Source organism: Microchirus variegatus, assembly GCF_963457635.1.
Source record: "Microchirus variegatus genome assembly, chromosome: 9".
In the NCBI taxonomy this organism is placed as follows: domain Eukaryota; kingdom Metazoa; phylum Chordata; class Actinopteri; order Pleuronectiformes; family Soleidae; genus Microchirus; species Microchirus variegatus.
In genome coordinates, this window is record NC_139810.1 from 11,740,287 (window position 1) to 11,762,030 (window position 21,744).

A 21,744-nucleotide genomic window follows, 5' to 3' on the forward strand; every position below is an offset into this window, starting at 1 on the left:
CCAGTTTTTATTCCCGTTTGTGCCTCTCCTCTGAAAATGAACGGTCATCATTCATGTATGTAACAGTGTAAGAAGACTGAATACTTGTCGAGGCTCAACGTTATGCTGCATTTTCTTTGTCTGAACCAAAGAGCCCTTTAAGTCGTGAATTCAAATTAAAATTCATATTCAAATAAATGTCAGCCTTTTAGTAAAAAGGAGGCAAAAATTGGCCTCAGGCCGGTGCTGGAATTTAATGGAACAAACTAAAGATTATATTCAAGTAAGTTATTGTTTTAAGATGTAAGTCACACATTTTGACCGGGGAAATGTGGCTGTATATAATCATATATTATTTATTTTTCTTATTTTTAAAATGTCATTTGGATTATTTTGTGGCAGCAGTGTGAATTTTCCAGCCGACGTCCTCGTCCTGCGGCACTGACGTGTACCCAGGTGTGCAATAATCTACTTGATTGACTTAACATAACAAGTTTGACTCTCAAGTGGCCACGTTTTTGCCTGCTCGACACGATTCTTCCTGAGATGTATCTTTAAATAGTTTATATAGTAATATAGTTATCGTTTAAATAGCGAGGCTCCGGTAATTGGCTTTGAGCAGAGAGTCTGCTGCTATGCTGTGAGTGTTGAGCAGTTGCGCACGCACACTCTCGCACACATTTGGGCACAAGCGGCCAATCTTAATAAAAGAAATGACACGGGCGGCGGTGGCGGAGGAGGAGGAGGAGGAGGGTGGGTGGAAGCTGTGGTCACGCAGATGTTGCTACGGTAACAGCAGTGTGCGAGGAGTAGGAGCTGGGAGGCAAGCAGGTTAGAAAAGAGAAAGTGAGGGAGACGACATTTGGCGCATTCAAATGCGTCTTTGCTCTCTCCCTGTTGATCCCGTGTCATACCCAATTACCACTGCAGCGAGGGGAAGAAGGGAGCGCAGAACGAGGGGTGGCCTGGGTGGGGGATGTACTGAGAATACAGAGAGGGGGGAGCGGTGTTCTGGTGCCTGCTTGAAACTGTCAGGGAGATACTTAACACACACACACACACACGCACAAACACACATGCACACATGCACACACGTGTCGAGGTAAACACCCACGCCTGTCATGACACCTTTACAAGAGGAAGAAGATAGTGGCAAAAATCTTTCCTAACTGCAGCTTTGAGAGAACGTGCACATGACAGGTGAAGATTTCAGTGTGTGGCAACTTCTCTGTGAAATGTTGGAGGATGTGGCACACGTGTGTGTGTGTCTGTGTGTGTCTGTGTGTGTGTGGACAAGAGCCTCAGCTCTGCACTCACATTCGTCCTTGTACTGAAATATTGAACAAGTTGTACAATGGCTTGCTAGTGTGTCCGCAGGTATGAAATGTTTGTGATGATGAACGGGTGGAGGTGTGATTTTCTTTCATTTTCACTCAGAATGCATTCCTGATTTATCAGAACCGTCATATATTTTTTTGGATATCATGCCCTCACTAAAGTCATTTCTGACTTTGTTTGTTGGGTTTTTAAGAAGAAAACATCTTAATCTTTAGTAGTTGATCTGTAAATTGTAATTTCAATTTGTATGATCCGCTGTGATAATGATTTTTTGTTATGTTCATCTCACATTTTTGTTTGGCTGACACTGGGTAAAAATGTACTCTGATCTTCCATGATCTCCGCCTTAGTCCGACTAGTCTATTTACTAGTATAAGGGCAAGTATTGTTGCCTATCTACTCTGAAGGTTGGTTGGGACTGTTTTGGAGACAATCAAGAGACAAATAGACTGTCTACTTGTGGCACTTGTTTTTTGGGCTGTGCTCACAGTTTTGTGCAGTTTTATCAGATAAATGTGATTGATCCAGCGGGTGGTTCGATCCCACATCTGAACCTAAAATGATTCCTGTTGTGAGCGAGATTGAATGAAGATCATTGTCCAGCACTTTTGATAAAGGTGCCTTATATATAATGAGGTCCATTTACCACAAGCTCAATTGCAGCATGCTGAACCTGGAGCTGCAGGACCCCTGTGGTCTGGTCTGGGGCTGTTTCCAGTGTTTTGTTCTGTGAGTAATCTTTTCTTGATAGCAGCAGTTAATGGACAGATAATAGTTACTGTTGCCTGATTATGTAAGGTGAATCGGAATAATGGAAAAAAAAACTGCCCACATTGTCACTGTCAACAGTGATCGTTTTGAATCAAAATATATCGTCATAAAAAAAAGACCTGTGCGCGCACAACCCCACACAAGTGTGTCACATTCTTACACACACTCACCACAAGGGAAATCATTCTTTTCGTTCGTTATCTTTCCATCCATCAGACTTTCAGAGTGACATGTGGAGCTCAACACTCCATCAGCTCCATGCTCAGTACCGTGTGTGCGTTGGTATCTGTGCGTCATTGCACCTCCGATTCATGTCATTAAAGGGGGGGAAAAAAAGGGAAAGAGAAAAGACGGTGAAAGAAGAATAACAACACAGCAAGACAATGGTCTGCTTAACCTCTGCTTTCTGATGGAGCAGGCGAATGTACAGGGAGAGGACAATTTAATCCTTCAGTAGTAGCCTGGATTAGTCCTCTGATTTATCACTGCCTCACTCACTCACTGCAGTTATTTTCCCTCCGCTCTCAATCAATTTCTTTCACAACCTTTTTCACTCTCATTAATGTGTCTACTGAGTGGCTTAATGCTGTTTAATGTGGTGACTTCCCTTAATCTGTCTATTGTCCTGGCTCTTTTTAGTGCAGATTCCATGGAGCTCAAACGCTTTTGTCAAAAGCACGCTTTGGCTGTCGTCGGATTTGGCATTTATTGTGTGACATTAATTCACTATCTTGTTTGAGTTAATCAGAAATAGCATACAGTACACTGTGAGTCCCATAGGCCAGTGGTTCCCCGAACTTTTTCCTTGAAGCCTCCCCTTGCTTGAATATCATTCAGCTTCAGTTTTGTCAGTCAGACAGAAAAATAAGGTTTTTTGATTACCTTGACGTTTTCAACCACTTCCCCATGACAAACACCACCGCTGGATCAGGGAGGCCATTGAGACCTGGGAGAGACAGCAGGGGGCGTAGTTATCCCCTCCTCTCTGACAAAACAGGAAGCAAGATGCATCATATGTAACATCACGTGACCTTTCTGAGGAATGTACCACAATAACAATGCTAACATGCTCATGTTTAGCAGCCACATTAGACTAATCATCTTTTGCATTTTTCTAACACCAAAGAGTCGCTGAAGCTGACAGTCATGAATACAGTTTTGAACATTTCTATTTACAAAAACAAAATACTACATAACTATTATGTACTTAGTGATGGTACTACATTCAAATAAAAATAAGAATACATGCATTGACAAAAGGTAATTACATCAAGAATTATGCAATTCTTTATTTAAAACAAAAAAAACATTTTCCATTGACATTGATAATGTGTGTGCTAGTGTAAATAGAGAGCAGCTTTGTGCAAAAATGACTGTGAATGAGAAGCAGCAAAGGTGGAAATGTCTTTTCTTGGACCAATGTTGGGGTGAAACTGTAAGCGGTTAGCAAAGAAGGTGTAGAAAAGCTGTAATTTGTTTGAAGTAATGCATTTACAACTGCTTGTCATGAAAACGCTATCAGGGGGTGAACATGATCTCAGATGTTGTCCATTCAGACTATAACATTCTATAACATTCTGCAGCATTTATTTAATGTTGATGTTTAATGTTTAATGTTTAATGTTGGATAGGACAGTGCATATTAATGAACAATTTGCAGTAAATATGCCGTCTTTAGCACAGTGCTAATTTCCATCCGTGGTCCCAGTTCCAACAATCTCAGTTGAAGATGAACATTCTATGGTAGAAGAAAATGAAAGTCAGTGAGAGTAAAACAGAGAGAGTCTTGGTAAAAAAAATAGCAGATATTAAACGTGTTGCAAGACATTTGAATTCTGTTCTGAAACAGGCAGGTGGTGATTAAGCTTAGCTAGGCTAATCACATCCTGACCCCCTGTAATGAACACCGTGCGAGACTGCAAATAAAATCTCAATGATCTCTTGAGGAAATATGAGTCGAATTGAGAGCATGTATTTCAAGAGAATGAGGCGTGATCTGGACCATCGAGAGTAAATGTGCCTTTTTTGGGTCGACCTGTAATTGTAGCTTTTTCTGGGCAGTGCAGTTGGAAATGGTGGACTTCCTCTCGCCTGCTGTCAAAATGATTGCTCTCACAGCCACTGTCAGGTACCTTACATTAAATGAAAATTCAGACTCTGTACTGTTCTCTTTTTTTAGGTAGATAAGCAAGGGAAAAGGACAAAGAGTAATCTCAGTACAGATTTTAACTTAGCTTTAAACTCCGTCTTAATATTACCACACGTCCCTGCAAATACGTACTACGGTGGCCGTGAAGTGCAAATCACCAACACAAATAGGAATATGTCTGCTTTAGATAATCCTCCAATGTCAATAACAATTGTGTCTTCCTCTTAAAGGGCTCATATTACACTTTTGGAGTTGTTACTTTCATGCTATTGATGTCCTAGGTTACAGAGCGCAAACTCTGCATCAAAGAGAAACCTTCTCTTTGGCCTTCTCTATGTCACCACCATGGATGTATAATATGAACTGGATAGAGCTCCGCCCCCTCTGCCTTGAAGAAATTTATTACATGGTGGCCACTGTGGGTACTGCAACAGAAAACCCCATAAAAGCAATTTTCCCATTGACCACAATAGTAAAAGAGACGCCTGTAAAAGTGTCCACAGGACACCTCGAGACATGGACATGGGCTTTTATAGATATTTATATGGTAGTGACACTACTGCGCATGCTCTATGGGCCCCATAACCCGGAAATAAACGCGCATGTCAAAAAACTTTTTTGGCATATGCGCTGGGTGAGCAGCTTCATAGGAATGAACGGAAGCGAAGGGGCGATGCTCTATCCAGTTCATATAATACATCCATGGTCACCACGTATCATGTAGCATGCTCACTTCCTGGTTAGTTTGGCTTGAATTGTGCAGGACAGCTGATACCATTATTACCATGGCAATGTGCCGATCAGGAAGCCTTTAGTAAAGGCAATTATATTAACGTGTGGGCCAGAGCCACGTTTCAAACGTTTAACCAAAACCATAAACTTTATGTATTTTTGTCTATCTATAAAAATACATTTACTCAGAAAACATAAAACAAGAAACTCTTCATGACAGCAATTACTTTTCACTACAATTGCATGTCCTTCAGGCTATACGCCTCAGGCATGTTACAGTCACTTGTTATCTTTGACATGGCAACTGTCAGGAAGAGTAAATAAGTACAAGGACAAGTAATTAAATTTATATTTTTGAGTCAAAGATAATCCCGTGTGCCTAGTCGGCTTGAGCATGCTCTCAATAATAAAAACGGCCAATGTTGAGCGTCATTACAGCTGGAAATATAACTAATATGAAGTTATGGTCCCGACAGTTTTCATAGGACACAGTCTGACAGAGACGGTGTGATGCAGTCAGGTTCTGGACAGAGTAAGCTAATAACCGTACTGCTGAAAACCAATTTGTGAAGACAGACCTCACATTTTTAGTATCAGCTCAGCTCACTTGGAACCTCGCTGGAGCAGGTACCAAAGAAAGCACCCGGTACCAGGTACTATCCCTAATGGAAAAGCAAAACTAAAAAAAAAAAGAGTCGAGCCGAGTCATGCTAGAACTGTCATGGAAAAGCACCATTAAAGTTCCCACAAATGGCACAATCACAGCTTGTCGTATATGTAAAGTGGTGCATGTCGTGTTTCTTTATATGCACCAGTAGGACCACATTATGAGAAAGTGTGATAATGACTGTGGCAATCAAACAGGCTCATGTCCATCAAGATGACCCGAACAGGACACACACATCATTATAGAGCAGCCTCTTACTTTGTGTTGCATCACATGAGGTGTGTATGTGTATGTGTGTGTGTTTGTGTGTGTGTTTGTGTGGATGTGGTCTGTGTGAAAAAGTAACAAAGAGAAGAATGGATAGGTCATAGTGTATAAATAAAACCTGATCATTAACAAAGTGAGTCTAACTTTAACTGAGCACTGACCCAGATGAGTCATATGTAGTTTCGCAGTGTCACATAATATGTTGTCATCTCTGAATGTGGGTTACTTTGGTCATCGATAGATTTTTGTTAGAAACTTCCTGATGACATTTTCTGCAGTAATTTACCGGCTTAATGTTTTTTTTTTTTTGCAAATGTCTTCTGTGTTAAACCCAGCTCTGAAGTTCAGTTTCATGTCTGAAGACGAGCCAGCAGCTTCAGCGGCAAAGGAGATTTTGCTGCAACACATCTACCTTATACTTCTCTACTTACACTCAGCATTAAAATTCATAATCTGATTACAATCTGACAGAGCTTGACCACATGACAGGACAAGTTTAAATGCTCCTGATTGTATTCTGATTGATTGGGGATAAATTGTGACCTTACCGAACACGCGTAAGCACAATATATAATCCACTTTCATTATGATAATATAACAAGAATCATAGATATGTACATGGTAATACATTGCTGCCAAGACAGATATTGATTAGTTTCTTGTTATTTTCACTCTTGTTTAGCCTTTTCAATAATTGAAAAGCCACGTACGAAACCCTACAAAGAAAACAGCCAGAGAAAAACAAGTGGCATTCACAGGAGGCCCACTTACCAGACTCTGTTGTACTGGTTGCCATAGAAACCAGGTACTGACTGATTGACTTTATATCCACATCAGTCTTCAGCTTTCATTGAGTGAGCGCTGTTCTTTATTTGTGAATCAGTCATTTAGTTGCAGTTGTTTTGACTGAATAATAACACAGAACCAAATTAAGTTCAGGGAAAAAAATCTACAAGAATGTTCATGTTGGCATCATGCAGCGGCGTGCACTGCACATTGTCCCCACCCCCAGCACCTCATCACAAATAACACCATGTCAGTGCATGAGTGACCCTTTTCTACTATAGTCCTAGCTTGACTCGCCATGCCTCGGCACAGCACGGCACGTTTGGTTTTCCACTCCCAAAATAGTACCTACTCAACGTGGGCGGAGTTATTCACTGCACGGCTGCATGAAACTGCCGTGACTTTGTCACACGACGATTGTAAAGCAGTTGTTTCAGTGAAACTGAATCATTAGAATAAATAATAATGCAAATATTTGATCAGTACTTCCTCCATGACCGGAGCACAGACTATTACAGACTATTCAGCAACGGCTAAATGAGCGTTTTATCCTGACCATCACTTCACGATGGGGCATTGAAGCATTTAGGAGTTGGCATTGGGTCCCTTCTTCTTTCCGAATGTGGGAACAACATTCAGAGCTTGACTTGATCTATTAATTGGCCATTTTGAGCAAGTTGGTGTTTATTTTGTGTATATTTTTAAATGATCTACCTACCAAACTAAATTAATTATTAACATTACTATTGGCGTGTTTTGGTACGCATTTTTTTTTTGCGTTTCCATTAGGAATAGCACTGAAATAACCAAGGAAAGGCCACAACCAAAAAACAGTTGGGGCCTTTTCTTGGAGTACCAGAGTAATGGTATGGTATGGTACGGATGGAGCTAGGCCCACAACAGTCAGATGATTTGGTGCCAGAAAAGCGACCGATGTTTCTTCAATGCTTGACGTCTTGTTGAGACAAACAGCCACAAACCGAGTAGAAAAAACGTTCTACTCCATTATTGTCCGTTGTGTTGTTGTCTGTTGTGTTGCGTTCGATGTTATCACCAAGTGGCAGCAGGTTGTGACGTCACCCATAAGAATCTGAGCTCCCGTTTTCTCCTTTTTGAGATTTGCGGTTTGTTGACTCGTTGCAACTGGAAGTTCACGATACCAGCTGTCAATCACACTAATGTTTAATTTTAATTTAATATCTACTTTACCATCGATTTCCCTCCAAACTGGAACATCGTTTACAAAATTGACATTAAGTTGTATCAAGGAAGAGCTGAAACTAGTGATTGAGATCAGTTATTCTTCAAATGTTTACTGAAGTCGTTAAACCAGTGGGAATTAGACTTAGATTATTTTTATTATTAGATTTCCATACAAACATACTTTTTGTCACCCCCTACTGGCTATTCAGTATATTTTTACTTCCTATTGTAATTGGAACTAGGAAGACTACGCCCACCATTTATGAGGTCTATGTTCTGTAAGTGTGTCTTTGTTGTGCTTTGAGAGGCTGGTGCTTGTATACGAACGTGGTAAGTTATGTCTAATGACACAGCCAATTTAATGAAACACTTGATAGTGCACAAAAAAAACAAAAGTGCAGAACATTGTTCCAGGTTGGAATGCAAGAAGATAATCAGGCCATCTAAAAGTGAAGAATTTTGCAGTAATGTGCTATAGATGTCTTTTCTGTTCTTGTTAAAACCAATGTTTAAATTGTTTTTTTGTTTTTGTTACAGTTTAGGAATCAGTATCAAATTCCCAATATCAAAATGTAGTCCTCCATAGTACACAATGTAGGACTGATCTTCAACAAGAAGCTGAGTGCAATACAGGATGACAATAGTTTTGCATTTATTCACGTAGTTTACATCATTTTGCACTCGGGCCACACCATTTTCAGGGCTCAAAAACTGAATAAGCAGAGCAGAATTAATGTTTGTATTTGTATTTTACACACAAAAAAAACTTCAACTCAAGCGGAGTGCATGAAGGATAGAGTTCAGGGAGCGGACATAGACTCACGCATGCTCTCACGATTACAAACTGACAAATTCATGTGTACCAGCCTTCGGCACAGACAGCGTGTGCCTGACTGAGAGGGACTTGGACGAGGATGTAATTATTGAAAGGTTCGGCACACATTTACTCTTGCACTGTGACACAGGGATGACTGGCCGATCGATAGAAGACAGGTATGGTCTCTACGTAAAAGAAGGTATTAAAATACATTCTCTTGATAGAGCTTTTATTAGACTGGACCAGAGATGTAGTGCTGCTGTCTTTCTGCCCTGCAGAAATGCCCTGCAGAATGCTTCCGCTATATGATTTGATGGGTTATGATGCTTGCTGCAGATATTTTCTTCTTTTTTTTTCTCAAGGCAACACGGACAACGCAATCCACGTGTCTGAGCTGCAGTGTGGCGACTTAACAAATGCTCAGTGTCAAATTTTCATCATTGTAAGTTGTCTCACCCTGCGAAGCACAGCAAAGTCCTTCGCTTGTGCATTATTTCTCCTTAAAGGGCTCACACTCTTGAGTTGGAGATCCCTCCATCCACTAGAGACAGCTGATCACAACGGTATAGAATGTGTTCTATACCGTTGTCCAAGGCAGAGTCTGATGCTTTTTACTGTTTTTTTGTTTTGTAATGTTTTTGCTCTTCATGGATTATTCCATTTTCTGTATCACAACCCTAAAGCTAGGTTTATGGTCACCATATTGTGCCGGGCACGCAACAAATATGAAGTCATATCCTGTGTCGGTTCGGGCACGTCAGCTCCAAAAGGTGCTGCGGCAGCTTAGTCGTAGACCTGTGAATTTGTGTAACTTTGTCAGCTGCGGCACGCGTCAACTCATCATTTTCAACATAGACGTCGTCGAGGGAAGACTGGCCAATCAGGTCTGCTTGTACAAGTATTTGTATAACTCTTCTGTCCGAGAGCACTGAGGCGTTGAGGTGCAATGAACAACAAGTTGAGCATAAATGCCTCCGTCCGTGCATGCTTGTAAGTCGCGTGCCATCGGTGTCTCATCTGTCACAACAGTGTCGCGTGCAAGCATAAACAAGGCTTAAAGGTGAAGTAAGTAGTTTATAGTGCCATCTAGAGGAGAGGCTGAAATTTACAACAAAGAACTGCTGCTCTGCTCACCCACTCCCTTCCCTGAGCGCTACGGTATCCGCAGCTGGTCAAATGTCGTCCTCGTCGTCTTTCTCCGTGTCAGCAGATGAGGTTTGTGAGGAGAGGGAGAGGGCGAGCTACCGCGGCCGTAGCAGACGAAGCGGAGAGAGAGGAGGCGGGACTTCCGCTACAAGTAAAGCGACGCTTTATTTGTTCTCTCGCGTTTGTCCTTACAGGCTCCCGTAGAAACATGGCGTCTCGCTGCTAACAGTGGCTATGCAACCGCGGCCCGCGACCATGTTATTTTACATGACTTTTTGAAACACTACGAAAATGAAACAAAAACTATTATACAGCGACTAGACAATGCAGGAGCACATAATATGTATTAAAGAGTGGATTTTGGGTTATATAAACCCATAAATACTACACATTGTCCCTTTAACACTTTTGGTGCAAGGAGCCAATTCCAGCCGGTATTGGGCAAGAGGCACTGGACTGTACAGGTCACCAACGTATCGCTGGACCAACATACAGTGGAAAAACAACCATTCAATCTCCCTCTCTCTGTAATTTATTTCTAGAAAACATTTTGTCACATTCATTCTACTGCAGATACACTTACTGCCCACACTACCTCTGTATTTTAAGTCTGCGAGTCTGCGTTTAAAATGTTTTCATTTAATTTGGGCTGCATGTTCAAAAGGCAAAAGATGAAACCATTGGAAGCAATGACACAGTGACCTGGATGTATAATCCTTATTGGTTCCTATCAATCACGACTCGTCAATCTGCTTTGAACGAAAATCCCGTTAACACTTCATTGTCGGTCTGATAAAATTAATCCATTATTGTTTCTTGCTGGTCGTACTCTAAGCCAGGAGTGTCAAACATAATGGCCTGAGTGCACTTTGACCTTGGATTACTTTAAAGTTATACAGTAAAAGTACTTCATATTTCTTGTACCAGAGGTATTGGGTCCAGTGAAAGTGAAATCACAAACTAATACATAACAATAATACTAATTATGGATTTTATACGTCATCAAAAATGGATGATTATCCTAATTTGTGTCGCAAAAAGTGAACTCATAATCATAATGATAAATACCATATTTTTATTTGTAGATCCACTTTGATCTGTTGTAATGCCCAAGTGTAAATGGTAAACTTATACAAATGTTTCACTTATTTTTTCCCAAGAAATGTCAGGTTGTTCATAATACGTTATGAACAACCTATTTTTACCGTTCCGGCCCAGTTGAGATCAAATTGCGCTGGATGTGGCCCCTGAACTAAAATTAGTTTGACGCCGCTGAACTAAGCAAACAACTGCAGACATAATCTGTTCTGTTTACACTGGGATGCACATACCTGCATCGTCCCCTGATAAATGTTTGTTTATTAGCATGGGCGCGTGTTACTTAATATGAAACTGAGCTAAACTGCTCATATCATTTTTATATGAAAATACTATATTTAAATGGAAACATCCTTTATTTCCTGATAGCCATCAGCCAGAAGATAAGAACATATAAAGAAGTATAGGGTGTAACTTTGAAAAAAAGGACATACATTTATAATGAAGATTGCATGTAGCGATTAGCTTTGATGTCTACACTTTTAATGATGCTGTCTTTTATATAAAAATGTGTGCTCGACCCTAAAGAAAGCTCTGTTAAATGTATTTATAACCCATAACTATTGAGTCCTGATGCTCTTTGTAACATGTTGCTCATAACTCCCTGCAGAGGCTTGCAGGACTAGTGTAATACATTGCCGGATGTTTCTCAGCCAGCAAAAGGTGCCAAGGTATTAGTGGATAAAGTATTGTATCATAACTGTTACACAGACTGCAGTGTAAATCATCCGCCAAACATTATTGATTTTCTTTCAGATTATCGACTCCTTTGGTCAGTTGAGGGGAAACAAAAGCAACCTGGGAACATGACAGTGATTTGTAACAACCTCGCAGAGAGCCTTATTTAAACCACAAGCCTAATTTAAAATAATAATCATCTTAACTGGCAGAATGGTGTGGACCTTGTTTAAACTGCAGAGATTACAAGCACACTGGAGAATAAACGGTGACCACAGTTACAGTGGTTTCAAGATACGAGTAGCGGCGAGCACTGAATCCTGGCTCGCAACGCACAAGTGGAGGATAAAGTGGTAAAAGTAACAAAACCGGATCACAATTTCTGACACCAGTGATGGAGTGAAAACAACACAATTTAGAATTGTGTTCAATTGCTGCCTTAAGACCAAGCATAAAGAGAACTTTATGATTAGCTTAAAGCAACTTTAAGATAAGTTATTTTTGTGTTCAGGTGAGATACTAATAACTCATGACATTTAGTTGAAATTTCATAACTCCTTCTTTCACGTTTAAAGGTCCCATACCCTATTTCTCCAAGTGAACTAGTTCCCTGGTGTCCTAATGAACATGCTTTGGTCAAAATACCATAAGGATGAAGCAATGAAGCACCACAGCAGTTCAATCACCCTGCCAAAACAGCCCTGTTCAGAACGCTCGGTTTAGTAGTATAAAAAAAAGTTAAACAAAATTTAGGGACAGGAAATGACATCAGCCACAGAGGCTTGCGGGAGCTAACAGCAGTTAGCATTTGGAAAAGTGATCATTTGCAGGCTCTAGCAGGCACATTGCTGTCATATATAGCATGTATCCACTGGACAGATAAATCCTCTGAGGCTGGAAGTTTGTGTAGAACTCTGTTCTGCACTGTGGAGTCAGTTTTCGGATACCGTTGCCCTCGCCAGCACTCTCCCACAGCGGAGCTCAGCGAGACAGCAATTCCATTTATTCCAGTAAATAATTTAGCGCATTTTGACGTCCCAGTGAGCGCGGAAGTCAACATCGCGTGTTTTATCTCCTGTACATAGACTGAGGAGGACCACAAAAACATGAGTGCGTCATCTTTTTTCACAATTTGCCGACTGATAGGGCCTCCAGAGTCCCAAATGTAAGGATTTAAATGATTAAAAAGTTGATTTTGCATAATATGGAACCTTTAAGTAAATTAAATGAAAAGATAACAACGACTTACTGCTCAAGTCCTTCTTTTTTTTTTTACACTGTAAAAGTATTAGACCACAAATCTCCTTAATTTAACAGGCTTTTCTTTAACAGGCTGTGGCTCAGGAGGCAAAGCGTGGCAAATGGCTGGCAGTTTGATCCCTGCCTCATCCAGTGTGTTTAGGCCAGACACTGAATGGGTGTTTGATCGTGGAATGTAAACTTTTACTGTTTAGCAGATATGGATCAATCCATTCAAAACATGCACTCAAATTCCACAACTAATGCACTTTATTTGCTTTGGGAATTTTCATATAAAACATTTTTTATCACCAGAACAAATCTAGTTAACATTAGATTAGCTGGCTTAACTTTAACAAGAGGATATAGTGGAGTATAGTTTGTGCTTTCCTGCGCCCTAAAAAAAAATCCATTATTAACAAGAAGCCAGGAGCCAAAACATCTATTTATTTGCTTCTACCCAGTCTCATTCTCCCTGAAACAGTCCCCTGGTCATGTCATTATCTACCCAATTATAACAAGACTGCAGTTTTTTATATGTTGCTATATCCACAGCTTACGAATCAAGCCCTGTTTAATGATGTATGACAGAGTGTCTGCTTCGCCTCCTCCTGTGGTTCACTGATTGGCAGACAAGCACTTGACACAACAGCAGGAAGGAAAAAATAAATAAATAAAAACCAGCTCCTGCGCGTCTTTTTACAATTAATCCTCATAGTTCTACATGTTTTTGTTTGCATTTAGGTCTTTCCATGTATTTATTATTGTGTCCAAAATGTTCTCTTTCTCTGCCTGTGTAATTTAAAATGAGGTTTATATACAGTATGATGGCGGGGAAGTGGGTGGGGGAGCTTGTGAGTGTGTGTATACAGGCTGTATATGTTCTCTATTATTGTCTGCTTGCACCAGGACAGGCTTAGCTAACACACACACACACACACACACACACAGTCAAGTATAAATACATATTTCAGGTTTGACTTGATCAAATGGAACATCTAATCATGGCAGACTTTTTTACTTTGTCAAAAGTCCAATTTCAGACAAATATGCAAAATGTGATTTCTGGACTAAAAAAGCCCTCTGGTGAAGAATGGCTCTGCGATTAACACTCTGGCCTTTTAAATTCATGTGGGCTGATCTAATTGGGGCTAAGTTTGATCAAAATTGTGAAGTATTTTTCTCGCCTAACTAGAGGTTGCTATGGAAACATGCCGGTAGGTAACAGAGGTCTTAAGAACAATTGGACAAATATGTGTGTGAGCATATACATACATACATACACACACACACACACATATATATATATATATATACAAACAAATGTTTTTGTCCATTTTTAACCATGTGTATTTTTTATTGTACAGTGACCTTGAGTGTCAGACAGGTGCTTTTAAATAAAATGTATTATTATGTATTTTATATATATATATATACAAATCTATATTGCTTTATAAATAAACCAGCCTTGTCTAGCTTTGTTAATTTCAACATTTGTTATGCAAGTGGAAAACAACTTACAACAGCCTTTATTGTAAAAAATAGCAAAAACACCCTGTTTGGATTTCAAAACCAGCGTGAAAACACAAATCCAAATCAGCCACTGTGGCTGTGATGTTCAGGAAAACTAAATCACTGCCTCTACCCTGTGGTAGAATTTCATTTTTGTAAAGCTGCAAACACAGGTCCTGAGCAGAGCTCTTCCATTAGTCTGCTGCAACCTCTCACAACTAAGCCCATCACATAATCCTGCAAAACTGAGGAAAAAAACTAACCAGATAATTTCGAGCTTCGACACAGGTTGGAGAAATGCAATTTTCTCCTGGAGAACATTATTGAGTCAGAAGTAAAGAAATATATTGGTTTTTGACTCAGAGGCTCAGACTTGCCAAACATCATATTGCGCCGCACTGCAGTCAGAAATCTGAGAAATAACAGTGCAAAGCTTTGTGCCGGCGTGGTTGTGCACTGCAGCCAAAATGTAATGCATGAAAGCCTCAGTCCAGTCCACTGTCAAATGAATGAAAAAGCAGTTACATGTATATTATACACGTATACATTCAACTTCTGAGTTGGATCCACTTGAATCAAAGAGAGAATTGTTTGTAATTTGCAAACCAAGATCATTCAATGATGCATAAAAACACCAAGATTATACACTTTTAACAGTGTAAGACATCAAGAGCATACTAAGGATTTGGAATTGATTAGATTGTATTGATACAGGTGCCATTATCGCTTCTGCTTATCGGTCTGATACCTTATTGATCCCTTTAATGATTCTCGATCAATTTTCTGTGTGGAAAAAGAGTCGACTATTTGCTTATTCAAAAATCTGGAAGTCCATGTTATCGTTACAATTGTTTGGTAGCTGACGTGCTGAATGTGTGAAACCCACTCAGTGGAAACTTGATCTGAAATTAATGCATTTACAGATGTTTCAAAATATACTGCTTGACTGTTTTGTCCTCTCTCTCTTTCTCCCTGAATTTGCTAAACACAAACTGTCACAGAAATCATTCCAGCGTCATTTAAAGGAGCTCGGAGGTGTGCGATTTTCATGGTTCGGGCATACTTGACAGTTCTTCAAAATCTTTTTTTTTTTATATATATATAAAATCCACCACTTTTCTGTCTCTCCATCTCTTCCAGCTTCACTGGATTAACTTGTGTACAGTATATTGTGATATGATATGTAAACACATGTGGTTCTGCAGATGGACAAAAAGAAAAGAAAACAGGACTCCAGCTCTGTGCGCGGCTCCAGATTTGAAAGCAGCTCGATGCAGACACACACACGTGGTGAGATTGTGTGGGAACGATAGATGGCAGCGTTGGCTTCAGTTTACAGCACTCACACACACACACACACACACACACACACACACACACACACACACACACACACACACACACACACACACACACACACACACACACACACACACACAATGAACTTCACTGACCATTCATTTGGACAGCTTAACCAGTTCCTCAGAAATTAGGTTCTGCCTCATTAGGACCAGGTTTTTTTCTCCGTGAGGATTACTGTGTCCTGATAAGGTCAGTGTTTATGCCAGGAAAGGTCTTAAAGAGGTGACAAATACAAGCACACGTACGCCTTGGAGTGGAAATGTAAGCTTTGTGTCCTGACTCCTTTTAATCATACCTGAAACATCATAAAAACTCATAAAACACTTGAAATCGACAAAAGAGAAAACAGCACAATGAAAGAAAAAAAAAGAATTAAAAACTCAAAGAAGAACAAGATGATTCATACAAAGCTGATTAACAGAAGTCATGACACATTCCAAATGACTGAGGCACGCACACTCAACACGAGAGGCAAGCTGGAGGCAACAGAACATCATCAATAAATACTTTTACTTGAATGAAAACACAGCTTTTCAAAATAAATGTATCCTTTTTTTGTGTTTATATTTATGTATTTGTTGAATTTGTGTTCAGCATGCAAAGTTGTCAAAAAGGGAGATGCAAGGAAAGGGGGTCTGGAGGAAAGGATGAAGAGAGGGAAGTAAGATAAAAAAAAAACAGTGACACATTAAGTGGAAATGAAAAGGTGAGGAGATGACAGCAGAGAGACGAGATGGACCACAGGCTGGTGAAGGTGAAGAGGAGAAGGAAGGAGGTGCAGAACAGAACAAAGGGTCAGTTAAATGTCGGACATGAGGAGAAAGAGAGAAAAAGACAAGACGAGAACAGAAAAGTTTGGGAAAAAGAGGTGTAGCGCAGAAGAGAGGCAACATGGTGTGTGAGGAAAAAGAGTTTGTCGGGCACAGGACGGACAAAGGAGAGATGGAGGTGCCAGCGATACAGAGGTGCTGCATTAATGTTAATGTCTGTCATGGAGCGCATATGAAACACTAAGGGCCAATTCCAATTCCTATCTTAACCCTCAATCTTAACCCTCAAGCTCAACCCTTAATCTTAACTGGCCCTCAAAACCAAGTGTTGAGGGTTATTTTGTCACTTAGAAATGGGACACCCCTTAAATGCAGATACGTCTTCAGACTGTGGGGGGCAGAATAACGTGAAAGCTGCGTCCAGTCTGTCAACTGGACACATTTACATAACGATTATTTATTACGATCCGTTTGTCAGTCAAGATATTAGGTTGTCAGTTAGTTATAAGATGATACTCATACAAATACCACAACCACGGACATATTCAGCTGACAGTTACCACACACCACGGCTTATTGAAAAGTAAATGACTGCAAACGATCCCGTGTGAGCACCGACCGGCTATTGACAAAAGATCGTAAAATAAAAATGCATGTTACGCAACAATGACGTCAGTAATCCATAATATGGGCCTAAACTAAGATAATACAATGGTTTTCATAATTTTTATATATCTATTAACAAAGAAAATACTTAATTTGTAGCGCTTTCGGTGCCATCTTTGATATGTGAAAACACACAATGCATTCTGGGTCTCGGAAAATCTCAATATTGAGGGCGATACAGCCCTTAAACTTGCCCCTCAACTTAATTTTTCTGAGAATCGGGACAGCACTTGCACTAGCGGGAGCGCGCATTTTTGAGATTGAGGGTTAAGATTGAGGGTTAAGCAAGGAATTGGAATTCACCCCAAGTAATGACTGCTGTGGGACACACACACACACACACACACACACACACACACACACACACACAGACACACACACACACAGACACACACACACATGAATGGGAAATGTGTATATTAAGGAGGAAACACAGTGTGTGTGTGCGCTGTCATCTCTCATCCACATCTACAGCAGTCTGGACCCTGAGCCACCAGCCCCAAGTAGCCACTAATGGAGGCTTGATTGACAGGCTGGTGACACACAGACCGTCCCTGTGACTCACTCTATACCAAAATCACCAAACCACTGTGTGTGGGTTTGTGAGTGTGTGTGTGTGTGTGTGTGTGTTTCTAAGTGTGTGTGTGAGAGAGAGAGTACAACCTTTTGTCTGTAGAATGACTGGCTGCAGGTGGAGAGGATATGAGATGAGGACACTGATGGACAGTGAGATGAATGACGGTCGGGTGAGTTCACACTGCAGTCTAATGCACTTTGCTGTTAATGCCCAGTTATAATGTAGACATTAGAGGTGTAGACCAATTATTTGGTCAAGCCAATTATTATCAGCCAATAGTATTATTTATGACCTGTTTTAATGGATTTTAGCTGTTTTCTGTGTGTCATGTATTGTTATTAAACTGTTTTTCTGTGTTTTATTTACCGTATTTTATCAGATGGCGGGAAGGAAATATATTGGCAAATAAAAAAAGAAAGAAGAAAAAGTAATATTTATCCTTGGTCGGGCCGACTTCTATTTTTTATATTCTTGCAAATATTTCGACAGAATTACAACAACATGGTACAAGGTTAATATTTAAACACATTAAGTACAAGGAACGTGGAACCGACAAAGTAAAATGGAATTCAGCCGTCGTGAACTGCAGTATGTTCTGTGAAAATGTCTGGTGAGTTTGCTGTAATTACCAGTGAGACCACAGACATTTTATGAGAAAATAAGGTAAAAGCCCCTCTATATCTTCCCCTATGGCTCCCACAGGACCACAGACTGCAGTTTTTGTGTGTCTCTTTGTGTGTGTGTGTTTGGGGTTATTTTGCATCTGGTTTTGGATATTTCACATCTTTCTGTGGTCTTTATGCATCTGTCTCTGGTTATACTACCTACTACTTTTGGCGTTTTCCTGTCTTGTTGTGGTTACTTTGCTTCTCTTTCCAGTCATTGTGCATCTTGTTGTTGTACATTTTATGTTTTGTGGCTATTTTTTTTGTTCATGCGGTCACTGAGCCTCTCCTTTCAGTATATTGTTTAAAATATAATTTAGCGTCTTTTATAGATGATGCAAATAACGTATGATGAATGACGCATAGTCACTGTTTGAAGTCTGCAGACTGGAGGCACATTCCATCGTTTGGCCACACCCCAATCACAGCAACCCAATCACAGCACCTGCTGTGATGTCACAGCAGGTGCTTCCAATCAGGAACTAAGTGAAAACACCTGCCGTGGCAACAGGTCTGTAAGTTTGAACCCAAACTAAACACAACTGCAGGGGTTGAGTTTGGACTGAAGGACAGAGGAAAAGATCTTTCACCTGCCTGCAGGAACATCTCTCGAGACAAACGCAGGTAAAAACTCACAGTAGTGTGATTTATTTGTTCAACAATTGAACGGCTATGAATTATTTAAGGATAAATGAGGAAATGTAGTGCAATTTTCTGTAATATGCCCGTGTACTCTGTGTCATGGGCAATTTTTCTCACGAACACCATAAACGCACGGTGTGAGTTTGGTCAAACTCTGCGGGCAGGCAGCAACAAGCGGCGTTCAGCCTCTGACGCTGGGACATGAAGGCGTCTGTTGAACCCTGAGAATCCAGACTTTTATAAAAAATGCATCACTGTACAGACTGTAGGCTGTTGGAAAGAGTTAGTTACCGTCACTCAAAGCACACTCTTGAGTTCACACCCCATGCAGTTCCTCTTACAGTATAGAAGCCTTTTTGGAATATCTGCTGATTAGATTTTATTGTACACTTAAAGGTGATATATGTAACATGTAATTTAGATTTTCCTAAAATACAGAAACAAACACTTACACCAGGGGTGTCCAAACTTGTTCTAACGAGGGCCAAATTTGATAATGTAAAGATTTCTGGGGGCCAATAGTAGTCTTTTTAACAGCCAAATTTACACACAAAGGCCATGTTTTATAATAATTTTATTGTCCTTGAGTGAACAAAACAATTCTGCATTTCTTTCACATCTGGAGTCAGATATCATAATAACATAATAAGGTAACAGGAAATGACATGCCATTGAGGCCGATTTTCTGCCCCAGTCCCTCCTGGGCCATAAATAATACAGTATAGAACTGAAGCTGCGGGCCGTACAAAATCTGACCGAGGGCCGTGATTGGCCCCCGGGCCGGACTTTGGACATGCCTGACTTACACAAACAACCGTCCCATTAACTGTTGTATTTTAATAAACATGGAATCTATTTAATGAATTTGATGTGTGTTAGAAATGGGGGAGATTGAGAGTGTGTCTGCATGCGAGGAGACAACAAGGCGACTGTAACGGACTAAAAAACATTATATAAATATCCAGCGATTAAGTATAAGAGAGAAGCTTTAGTTCCTCATGTTGCCTCCCTGTGGAGTAGTAAAATATTCACATCACCATGTCTGTCACAGTTTGGCATGAAATTCACTCATCTATATTTTAACCCATGTGCACTGCAGACGCTCTTATTTTATCTCCTCAGGTTGACATGTTTTTGAGAGGGGTACCAAGGCTTTTTAGGTCCGATCACCCAGCGTTTCTGAGCCACAGAGCTGCTCTGTGCTCGCTCTGATAATAGCCCGTTATATAGCCCGTTATTTAGCCCGTGTGTTGAAGTGCTGTGTTATTGGGTGGGTGGCGAGTGGGTGGTGCAACAGACCAAAACGCTTTGTTGTTCACAAAGGAAAAAAAAAATGTTTCTGCATATACTGGTTGGCTGCACCATTGATATCAGTGAAGGCAGTATTTCAATTTAATGTGTTTCCGATGGTACGTCATTGCCCTTTTATGTTTTAATATAATATATTTATCACATAATACATAAACTTTAACCGCTTTATTTTGTTTTATTTGAGCATATGAAACATACAGGAACCTGAAATATTTGTTATTCTGTTTGAAATATTTCTGTTTAAAAATTCCCTAAAAAAACAACCTCACCACCAGGGTTTTCTGTATCCCCTGTCAGTTTGTATGTGTGTGTGTGTGTGTCAGTCACCTGATGTGATTTGACCATGTCCTGCTAGTGGTCAGAGCTTTGAAGAGTTGTCTCCCAGTGCATCCTCTGTTTTGGGCCTTGCCACTGTTGTCAGAGTTTGAGGATTGAAGAGGTTTCCAGGGTCCCTGGACCACACTGGTTTTTCTCTTTGAGATTTGCACCTTTTAATGCCGTGTGGTTAACATTATAGTTGGTAGAGGAGTGTATATATTTGGAAACTTTAAAAACTTTCTTTGGCATTTTCTCCACTTCTTTAATTCCGTGACCTCTCAAAAAAATCCCAATGCTTAGCTTGGACTGAGCTACAATCTGCCACTGTCTTCTCTGCGACTTCATCTTTCCCTCCTCTCACTCTTTCCTCTGCACCACACTGAGGGCCACTCTGTTGTAAATGAGAGCACTGTTCCAAAAGGTGAAGGCTGGCTTTGCAGGGAGGATTATGTGTTGGTGTTGAGCTGTGGGATTCGGTTCCTTCTGGCGTATGAGCCGGTCAGCAAGCTGCATCACTAAGCTTGTTGTTATTGTTTTGGGAGAATGAGGCAACACTCTGAGAATGAAAGCCCAAGGAATGAAGGAAAGATTTAAAGTGGGGAAGGAGAGGATGGGAAAAGCAGAAAAGGGAAAGAGAAAAAACGTAGATAAGGAGGAAGAATGTGAGACACTTTACAGGACCAGGCTAAAGTTGAATGATTTATCTGGGAGGAAGTCCAAAGATGAGCAACAGGAGAAGGATAGAAATACACTGCATCTGCAGAAACAGTCAGCAGATGTAGGCTGTGCTGATTTCACAAGTGAACTGGGATGAGAATCCTGAGTGAGAAGCTCACTTATCTCCTTATGACGGACTCAGACACAGAGTTGAAATCTTTGATTTAAGAAACAACTCTACTTTATATGATGGTAGATAAATAATGTTTTGTATTTTTTTAAATTCACAAGTGGTTGTAAACTTCTCCACATTGTGAAAATAGGTGTAGACACAACAGAAGCATTTATTTTCCCACAGTGACCAATCAAATGCCATTAAAGCTAAAATAAAAAG